We start from the raw sequence: 12,259 nt of genomic DNA, 5'->3' as shown, positions 1-12,259 counted from the left end.
ATATGTTAAAATATGTTTAAATACCAATTATTGCTATTAACGATTCTTACTACTGAATTACATATTATGTGAATGTGTTTTTTCTATATGTTGCTTTATTTGAGGTACGCAGTTTGGCTGAGTTACATACATACGTTGATGTTTCAATATAAAATCAAGCCGCTACCATGTATATAAAACAAGTACGCGTTTTAAAAGCACATGTTGGATTAAATGCACAGAAAATTAAAACTAAATATATAACACATGCATAAGTTGATGTATCACTATATATATTCTTGCCACTATTCTGCATATAAAATAAGTACATGACATATAAAATAATTACATGGCATATACAATAAGTACATGATGGAATATATGCCCACAAAGAAGTACAATAAACTATTTGACACACACTAAATAAAAATAAAAGTAATATTAAGTGACAAAATAAAATCTAATTTCGGAGCGGCATCATGTGTATATGTGTTTTATAAAGTATCAGTACAACTTCTTACTGCTACAATGCCAACATATCAAATAAATTAGGCTCTTATTTAATTACGTAAGTACAGCACAGGCAAAAACACAGACCACTGGTAAGAAGGGTCATTTTTAATTTTATCTGAGCAAAAATAAATTACTTGTTAAATTATTACAGTAATTTCATAAAAGTTTGAATTCTAGCTGCTTCAAGGGGCCTTTTCACAGATTTTGGCATGTTTTGAAGTTTGTCATTAAATGCTTTATATTGATAAATGTAAACATTGGATCTAAAAAGCTCCAGTAAAAAACCAAGAATAAAATTTAAAAAACGAAAAAAAAAGTAGCCGGCAGCAGGGCTCGAACCAGTGACACGCGGAGTCTTGGAGTAAAAACCAATTAGACCGCTCGGCCATCCTGCCAATGTATGTACAATAGTCGTATTGTATACCTTATATAAACAATCTTCGTAGTTTCACAAAATTAAACAACAACAGAACTCTCCAAATTATTGAATCGTTTCGCGTTGAAACGCTTTATAATTTTCAGGTTTTTAAAGCGTAAAAAGATGCATATAATGGCTATATTAGACCATGGTAAATGTTCAGTATTACTGTTTCCTCACAAATATCATAACTAAAACGAAAATTTGCGAATCTGAAACAACAATTTTCAATTTTGTCAATCTACCAAATCGTGAAAAGATCCCTTTAAATGGCGAACATAAATTAATAATCCATGTGCATATTTATGAACACCAACATACACAAGTATATACACAATCAGAAGGTTAGCAGATAAATAATAGAAATAATTACTGTATGGAAAAACATAGTATTAGCACTAAGTTGAAGTACATGCTTTGTAAAAAATATAAACTTGAACATACTTGCATGAACATCTGATCATTAGACGTATGTGCATATTAACATTCAGACAACACACACAAAAACACATGTATATAATGTATAAATAAAGCAAGCACAATTATTATTTCATGTGCACAAACGATCGTTAAGTGTTTTCAAGAACGTGGATCATATAGTAATAAACAAACAAACATGCCACTTAAACAAGAACATGTAAAATATTTACAGTCTGGAAGTTATTTTATATTATTTCTAGAAATTGACAGTTAACCAATTTGGTGTTTTGTTAAAACAAAGTTTCATATTGTTCTCGCTTTACTCATTTATTTTATAATTACGGGTAATCAATTTATTTTGGTACAGCATATCTTGCACGCATATTGCATGATACATTTTACCGTTAATTAAGAAAAGTAATAGCTTTTTGTTGCTTTAACATTGTTGGGGAAAAAATATATGGGTCATATTTCTGTTGGGCCAACTTGAAGAGGTCAAAGCCAACATAACGAACATGAAAAAGATAGGTCACGTTGTAGTTTAAAACAAACCTCTTTATGGAGAAACCATTGCACATAAAACGATATACTTAATGTTTCATACTACATTCAGTCATGTATACGTTATGAATCATTATACTTTTGATCAAAGGGACAAAACCGTGTTAAAAAACCATTTCAAATCCATGCGCGTAGAAGGAACATTTACGATAGTTGATATGAAGAGATGGTGTTTTATTTCTACCTTACACGCACTATTATATTAATAAAATTGTCCAGTTTATTAATTTTGCTTTTATATATATTAATTAAGGTAGTTGTAAATTAAGAAAAGCTGAGAGACATTATGGGAGTCAATCCATACAGGGACCATTAACAGAAATTACTAGCGCATATACATAGCGAATACATGTTCTTATGTACACAGTTCCTATAAGCTAGGTAATACTTGTTTGATGATGCTCTTGTTCTTGCACGAGCAGGGTTTTCTACCGTCTCGGATTAGGATTTTTTTGGGCGACGACTTGTCCTACCAGCTTTTGAATTCGGGGTGTTTTATCTGCGTAGCATGTTCGTTTCCTTTAAACATCGCGAATATTTTCCACTCGAAAGACCAAGCTCTTTCGACGGCGCTTGTCTGCTTTAGACGGACGGATTCCAGCACCTCTGCATTTAGTTCGGTAAGGTCCTCATTCGCGAAGATGCCATCCCCTTTAAATAATTAAGCTTAACGCAGAATGTCTATCTTGGTTTGAGTGCCGATCGAGAGACTTTCCGTGCCACAACGAAAGCGAAAGTAGGCATTTTTTTTAAGTAAAATTGTTGAAAATTACTATTTAGCGTACATTAAACGTAAAGATTTGATCATAAAGATGATATAAATGACACTAGATATTTGACATATTGCGGAAAAGCATTGTTAAAAAGTCATCAAAGTGACATGTATGCACGATTTTTTCACCACCCTCGTCATCATTCCATCTTTGATAGAGTTTGGACGTGCGGAATACTCTGAACCTATTGCTGGATATATGCTTCAACTCATGAATCCACCTCTTTTATGCGCAAATATGTTTATGGATTTTAATTTTAGATTTATTTTATTTTACTTAGATTTGGTGAATTCCGAGCATCCATTGTTCTTGGTTATGATAGAGAGGCAGCAGAGAATAAACATATAGGCAGCATTTTGACAGAAAGGCGACCGATATGCTTGTACACTGTGAAAGTGTCCGCTTACCGGCATTCATTTCACAGAATTGAGCGTCTCTTAAGTCGCACATTGAGGCTTATAATTTTAAATAACGGCCAATGCCGGAGCTCATACAAATTTAATTGCACTGTTTAGTTCGCAGTTATAACCTCTTAATTCAAGCGTGACGATTTTCTGTCACGAAGAACGTAACGGATTAGCGGTACTTGCTAACTCACTCAAACCTGCACTAGCAAGCTCAAAACAGTATTCTTTGGGAAATTACCCCAATAATAAAAACTTCCATGTACAAACTCAAACTCAAACGATTTTATTTAAGTGAATACAGGCCACCGGAAAAAAAATTTATACACAAATTATATACAATTACATAGTTGCCTTGTAAATATTTCTATCATTATTTAAATATATAATTTTAGATAAATATAAATACATACAAATTGATGTTGTTTCACATGTAGATTTACATATAAATACAAAGTTATGAGTTTATGTTGTTTAACGGATGTTATACAAAACTTGCGACCTTATGGATAATTCATCATTATTTGATCCCATTAATGAATAAAAATCAGATATTGTACATCCCAAATGGTACCAATTTAAACGATATTGCGTACGGATGTCTCTGTGTTTAAAACAATAGAAACATGCATGCAATTCACAATCAATAACACGTATATTATTGTTATCCAGACAAAAATAACATAGTCTATCATCAAATGGGATGTTTGATTGTCTACCAATCTCAATATTTTTTTTGTGACTAGAACATCTTAATTTAGAACATGCAATTTTATGTTTGAATGGTATGTGTTCTTAGGTAAGATATCTTTCAGTATTTAGCATTGTTTTGTAATTCGAACATGTAATGGTGACAGCGGTGACAGCGAAAAGAATTATTATCATATAGTAAATCAGATAAATAATTTCGCCAATCATTTGGACTTATACTTATGTCAGTGCATAGTTTTTGTTTTGCTTGTTTTATTTTTGTCCACAAATAATTTGGGTTATTGCGGTTATTAATAAGTTCGCTTCTGATTGCTGATTGGTATTCCCGTATTTTGCTTTTGCAGTAATTTTTAAATGTGTTTCTGCGATTTTTGTACTCCCTTAGGTCAATTAATGAATTGGAAAGCCGAAATTTCCGTAAATACTTATATTTCTGCATTTTAAGAAAGTTACAATTTTCGTCCCACCATTTCGGTTGTTCGTCTCTCATCCTCGGAGACTGTGACATAAATTCGCCAGCTTCATGATAAAATTACGTAATTTAATCGATAGCTGCATTAATGTTTTCATCTATAGTGTTAAGCAATGCTTGGCTGTTTTTATCAAACAAACTTTTTAAGTGATCTAGAAAGACATGTTCAAATTTACTCCTCCATTTATACTTTTTAAAATGTGATAATTTACCTTCGTTATTACTGACAATATTTACATCATCAATATACTTCATATTCATATGACATGTTATCGGAAAATGATCGAATTCGCCACGGTTAAGCACTTGAAAATCGTTAATATGATCGAACAATTCAGATGATGCAATCATATAGTCAACCACACTAGCTCCATCGTTTGAGATTCACGTAAATGGACCATCTTTATCTCCTGGGAATCGTCCGTTTAAAATATGGGTATCAAAAACACAGCACATATATACTAGAGATCTGCCAAAATTGTTTATACGAAATTTATCTTTGTTTGCTCGTGGTATGTCGAATAAGCTACCTTCGTAATCGACTTCTCCAAAAATGTAATCTAAATTGTCATATTGTATATAATCTATACAATCTCTTGTTCTTGCATTAATATCACCTGCTAAAAATGGAGTTTTAACTCTTCTAAATTAGAGAATATAATCGATATACAATTCTTATAATTTTGAGAATGCACGATTTTTCTGAAGTAGGGTATTCGCCCGGTTTAAGATTTGTTCACAGTCCTTGTATTTCACGAATTTTACTAGTATTGTACATTTATTTGGGTCACGTAACTTGATTCGATGTGCTTTTTCAATTTCAAAACCGTCTGCTTGTTCCCCAAAATTAAGCGTTTCCTTTAAAAACGATCGTATTTTAGATTCTGAAATGTCCCATTTTTCTTGTAGATTTCCATGTATACCATTAAAACGAAGATTGTTCCTGCGTGACTGGTTTTTTAATGCGGTCTAATTTTTTTTTCATAAAGTAAATTTCTTCTCGAAGATGTTCGTTATCTTGCCGTAATCGTTCATTATCATGTTTTAAATCGTTGACAGATGTAAATAGCTGATCAATCTTTTCTTTTATTCCTTTAATATTGTTTATTAAACGTTCATTTTGATTACCTATGTCAATTTTCATGTTTCTTAGGAATGCAAACAAATCAGATTCGTTATTCGACTTACTTTGATCTTGATGTCGTTGATCTCTTGTTGTATTTTATCGTTATTTGTTTGTGTGAAACTACCGGGTGATTGGTGTGGTGTACATGTAGCGTACGAAGATAAAGTCCGCTTTCTTGTAGCAATACCTTCTTGTATCGTGCGTCGTGGTGTTGGCCCTTCTCCACTTTGATCGCCTAGATCTTGGGTCCCTGCAGCCCGTTTGTATTGGGTTTTGATGCGTGTTCCATCTTGTTTAGAGGGTCCTGGGTTTGTCTCAACATCGCCGCACAATAAGATCAAAACCGCAATGCACGTGATCACCCTCAAAATCAAGGACATTGATTTTCTTGTACCATTGGTCAAAGTTATGACTTTAAAATGTTTAATACGTTTGCTTCTACATATGAAACATCCAATTCGTGCACGCCACACTGTAATATTGACACCCATGATGTTTTAAATCCAAACAATATTTGAAAAGTTACACGTGTCACCTTCATCTTTCAGTCAATGTGACTAAAGTTGAATGAACATACAATAATTGAAGAACAACCCGCAGCAAAAAGAAAGTTGTAAAAACAGACTATGTACCACTTAATGACCCACTGCGTCACTTATATGGAACGTGAGTGTTTTCTTTTTATTCATATGCTCTTTGAACTCTGGTTTCCCCCAGCCGTACGGCGTACGTCTTGATTTTTCACCAACGATTAGTAAGCATCCAATGAATCTATAACGGAAACACTAGTTAACAAAAATGTATGCACTAAAATAAGAATAAGAATGTTCCGCTGTTTTTTACTATGAGTAAGTAAGCTTTAATCGTTTCTGAGTCAAGCATAAAGTAACAACTGTTTGTTCGTTGAATTCCTTAGCAACTGTTTGCGAACACTTATTTCAACTATGTAGGAAGCTTCATTATGATAGTATTAGAACATGATCTGCTTTTCTCAAAGCTATAGTTAGATTTCTGTTGCCTGTAACTGTAAGGTTTGAACGCTTTAGCATCTTTAACTGCCTAATGATGACCTTGATAAAATGAAAGGCATCCTGGGAAGAAATTATTAAAGAAATACGGAATAAAACTTTGCTGCGTATCTCTTCACATGTGAGTCCGCGTGACCTCTTCACACGGGGGCTATATAACGGCCGGTATCGTGAACACAGTTTTCGGTGTCTATTGAGTCTTTTGATTTACAACCTAACTGCTCAAACGCGCAATGATGCAAAATTTGGCGTTATTGTTGGTTGTGTCAGTGTGCGGATGTTGGGCTATAGTAGAGTAGAATCATTGGCGAGTGACCCAATCTTCTCTTCTCTAGTCTCCGCATTGACACAGGCAGGCCTCAAAGACACGCTTAACCAAGGTCGGTATATGCTGCTTCTTATTAACTTACTTTTTACTGATACATCTTTTGCTTTTTGCTTCTCAAAGTTCGTTCTTAAAACCAATGCCTCAATATTTATTTCGTTATGTTCGTTTACAACTTCTGTTATCATCAGACGATTTGTACTTATAAAATTGTATACTTAACGTGGTCATTTTCTCTTAATATAATTGAGAACAGAATAAATTAGAGAGATTAACATTGATGTACATATAACCAAAATTGAAACTTTATCTGTCAATCTTAACTTTAACTACTTACAATCACCGTTATAAAAATGGATTATTTTAGATCAATTTCACTGTATTATTCGATCTGTGTACGTTTACCACACGTTCTTCTAATACATGGACCATTTATAAGCAGCTTTTTGTTGTTTGCCTTTTGAAAGAGCAGCGTTGAGTAACATAAAGTATCACAATATCCAACAAGATCGATAAGATTTAAAAGCTGAACGGTGATTTTTTAGCTCGCAGCGAAATGCTTTGGAAGTCTGGTCAATTTTAATTATTGCAATATTTATATGATTCAAAAACACGTTTGTACTTGCAAGTTATCTTCTTCCAGGAGTGTTTACAATTTTCGCCCTGAGCAACTTTTTTTTTGAGAAACTTAAATACATCGATCCGATGGATTGGTATTTCGAAAAAAAAAACAAAAAAAAAACATCATGATGCCACCAAAGGGCGACATTGTCAATATCGTTTCAAACGATAACGAGACAAGCACGCTGCTTTCATTTGCTGTCACGGCAGGCATCGTAGGAGCTCTTCAACAACGAGCCCTGTATGTGAATCAAAATAGAAAGCCATGGCTGTCCGTTTAGCCTGTTAGTTAAACAAGCCAGGGTTGTCAATAATAGTTGGTTGCTAGTCACCTTACTGTCGGGATTTCCAGCGAGAACGCCGCCAAACAGTCACATCACTAGTCTAAGGTGCACTTAAGTTGAGCATTTAAGTTATAATATATGTCTAAAATTTGCAGTCCTTATTCCAAATTTGTTCGAAAGTTTAAATATTTTTAAAGTTAACCACGCCTCACAAAATGCTGAAGGGCACAGCCATGTGCGTCGATCTATATTTCTATGTATACATATATGGTTTTCATACATGGCTTAAATATACCATGTCGCTATATAATGTGATTGTGTTTTCAATCATGTTCACGTAGGTAGGTTTAATGCTTATTTTCGAAAACAAAAAACAGCCAACATATCTTAATCAGTAGAGTTATGGCATGATAAATTCAATATTATTGCAAATCGGAAAGACAAATGTGTTGAGAATGTTCAATCATATTATATTTGTACAGAGACATTTTAATATACCCAGGTGATGGTCTGACGTTACTCGCTCCGACTAACGCAACCTTCAGCCAACTTCCGAACGCTTCTTTGTCTCAGCTTACCGGAAATGTCGCTCTTCTGACTGGTAGGGCAACTTACAATTTGTCAACTTTTTTTTTCGCTTCGATAAAATTTGTAACAAAACCACGTTCAATCTCCGGAAACTGGACATTCCACAATAATATATGCAGATTCTTACACCGGACACTGCACCAGATAATCAGCAGATTACCACACCGATGTGAACAAAAATATCTGCAGATTCGCACACCGGATGATGCACCGGAATATTCTTAAGATTCTTACAAAGGACAGTGCACAAGAGTATCTGCAGATTCCCACACCGAACAGTGCACAAGAATATCTGCAGATTCCAAAACCGGACAGTGCTAAATAATATCTTCAGATTTCCACACGGTGCAGTGCAAAAGAATATATGCAAAGTTTAACACCGGACAGTGCTGCAGATTACCATATCGGACATTGCACAATTTTGGTCATTATATACTAACATATTTCCTAAACACATTCAATGTGAAAACAATAACTTTAACAAAAAATAAAGTAAAACTTTTGCGCGTAGAGATCCTCTTGACCATACATTTTCTTTAAAAGCATTCCAAGCCGAAATGATTAAAACAATAACAAGATAGGCCATGTGGTACGTAAAAAAGAACTCGACGCGAATCAACGGTCAAAGTTTTACGGCCATCTTTTTACCTTTTTATATACTGTATACAAATTTAGTTTGCAAAGTGTTACGATTTTTAGAAAATTACCCATATAGAGAAAGCACTGGAATACCAGACTGATATTTTTAAATGTTACCATATATGAACGCAGATTGGTTTAGATTTTCAAAGACTACTTTACAAAGTACCAGCCTTGGATTATCGTGTATTGTTAAAATTTCATTTATATGCACAAGACAAATAGAAGACTTAGTACCAGTATCAACCCTGTGGCACGAATTCAGTTATTAAGTCAAGCAGCCCGTTGAAGACATTCCCTTTTGATCACATTGAATAAACGTCATGCCTTACTCTTTCAAGTTTTCGTCTTGGAAATAAATCCAAAACATGTACATTTTATCACTCCGAATTGCAATATCCGATTAGACAAAATAACCCAATTGTTGTAATTGAGTGCATTCTTGACATGTTCCAATGAGCGCAATTTCATTGTTGCTATGTCCATACAACTGTAATTCTAGTTCAGAACGATGTATATTCAAGACGTTCAAGAGCAAAATGTCTATTAGATTTAATGGTATTAATTGTAAATTTGCAGTAACACGGGTAAACGCATTAAGAATTCAAGTAGACGCATGTGATGGCTTTCAATGTTTTAATCCTTGCTAAGACTTATCATTGTATTAATGTATAAAAGTCTATCGTTTCAACCTATGATATTTTCTAAATAATGAAAATGACTCACAAGAAAGCAAGCTTGTAATTAATAAAGAGCAAAAAACGAAACAATGTTTGTACCTCATGACTGAAAGGATATGTTCATGTATTTACCTTTTGTCGCCTTGCAATTTGTGACAGGTGTATACCCACTCAGTGTAACAATAATGCATACTACGCTAGATAGGTTGCATGTACGGCCGATCCTCAATAAAAGTGCCGGCCAAACTATTGCAACCCAAAATGCAGTCGAATGGAGGTCAGTGTGAACTTGTTGCTTCCGGGAGAGAACTCTTGTTTATCCTAAAGAGGCTCTAGAAAAATGAGCCGCTAGGGCTGCGTATCTCGCTCGCGGTTAAACTTGAATCATTCATTACTACCGATTATTGTTAGGGGTGTACATAAAGTGAATGTGCACTTTTCTTTATGGTCGTGGTGGATAAATCTTGAAAATATCGCAGCTGCTTTCAATGAATCAAATCCTCCACTGTGTGCACTTTTTGCGACTTTGTGGATTGGAATTGGAAGCGTCCTGTGTGCGCTTTGGGCATCGGCGCGGGCGGGCAGATTTTTCGGGCCGTGGCGTGCATAAGCTTGTGCTTTTGATTTGTGCATATAAAGTGTGCAATTGTATGATTTTGATACTAAGTTGCATACTTTATGTACACAAGCTGTCCCAGAAATCTGCAGCCTCCCCAATCAAATTCCGAAAGTCAGTTATGATTATCCTCACGAACACGTTCATTTGTATACTCTCTTTTTGCTGTTTTCCTCGCTGAATCGCTGAGAGCAGGACGGCATAGCTTGAGCTCCGCTATTTTCTCAATTATAACATAATGATTATTCATGAGGACTACGTGATATTATTCTCGTTGCACTAGGATGCACTGAGATTAAGTTGAATGTTCTTCAATACTGATTGGGATGTTGAAAAATGGTAAGGCGTTCGCCTTGCATGTGAATTGAGTTCGATCGCCGGCATCTCCTAATATTTTGAAAAATATTGCTCCATATTTTAACGCGTATATGTATATTGTTGCATTAAGTAATTCATGTTTTAAAAATGAATGATTCCGTTGTGACTCGAACTCAGGCCCTGTAAGGTGTGAAGACCACGCTATGCTAAACGACGTCCTTAACAATTCAAGCTCATCGACAAAATCACACACAATAGAGCAATTATAAATACACATGCGTCAAAGTAACAACATGTGTTATGCATTTTTACAGATTTGAGAATGTGATATGAAAGAGAAGGCTCTTTATCTAGTTAACATATTTCAATTATTATCTGTGTTGCATAATTTCTTCCCACGATGTCACCTCATACATTCTCAAGTTTTTTCAGCACTTACAAACATAATGTGTCCTAATGAATTCGTTATGCATTAGATACATTAACAATACTTAAGATGGGCAGGCAATATTAGGAACACACGAAATAACCTATCTATGTGAACCAATACTTCATTTCCTTAATACAACAGCCTTTAATAATATGTACTCGCATAAGTATACAATAGAAATACAATGCCTTAATATATTGATTACTTCTATTGAAATGATATCGTTTATTGCATTTGCACAAATCATAATATCCTCTACAAGTTAACTGTTTGCGATTCTGATATATTCACAAACAACAGAACTTCTTTAGAAGTCGGCCGTACAAAATGTGTCATATCAAATCTACATACATATATCAGTATCGTTGTGGCGAAAACGCGTAAAATGTCATGGTATTAAAAACTGTTAATTTTTAAGTTTTCAATTGAAAGCTATCCGCTGATAGGCATCTTCTTAGCTCGTCAGGTATTCTGAATCTCTTCATGTATCCCGAATTGTAATAATTTAAGTGTTTTGTCTTATCAACCTTGTAATAGTATCGAACCGGCTTTACCCTTTTTGGTTTTCATTACACGTAGTTTGCACGTATATGAAATCGCTGGAAATGTTTAACTGGCGTGGTACTTGGACGTATTTTTTTTAGTTTGATGGGTTGGTGCCTTTAGCTTTCTAGAGCTGTACACACTTAGTGACGCTTTCTTTTTTTAATCTTGGCATCCTCAACGTCTATACTTGGCGTCTTGAAACCTGATAATAGTAAGCATAGTATTCCGTTTAGTAAGCATAGTATTTTGATTTAGGCATATTAAGATATTATGTTCACATATGTTAAAATAAACATGTAAAAGCGGTGTTAATAAAACCGTTAAACGCCTTATAATACGAACACACGATTTTTAGCGTTTACTATGAGAAAACAGTCAAATTAATGTATTTGTCACCTTTGAGCTAATGACAACTAGAATTCCTAATATATTACATACTGGGTCAACTGCACAATAATACAAAATGTTAACTCTTGAACTCTTTACCCGTGTAAACCTTCTAACATAGAAATAAACTGTGTTTGTCGTTTAAGTTAGGTCCCAAAATATGCTTAGAAGAAAAAAAAATCCAAAAATAGGGGTTATACTATTATAATTCGGCTTCAAATGTATTAATAAATCTATACACGCGTCGAGATAATAAAATAATCGTGATTTATGTTATATTTTACTGTTATTTCGAACATCCAAAATCTCGAAGGTCATGAAATTGAACAACAAATGTGTGGACGATTTTGCTTCATTTTTTTTATTCCGACGTCTACAATACTGAAACAAACAAAAAACAAGGGGAGCACAAATACCGTA

Source organism: Dreissena polymorpha, chromosome 3 (assembly GCF_020536995.1).
Source record: "Dreissena polymorpha isolate Duluth1 chromosome 3, UMN_Dpol_1.0, whole genome shotgun sequence".
Lineage (NCBI taxonomy): Eukaryota > Metazoa > Mollusca > Bivalvia > Myida > Dreissenidae > Dreissena > Dreissena polymorpha.
This window is presented reverse-complemented; position numbering follows the sequence as displayed.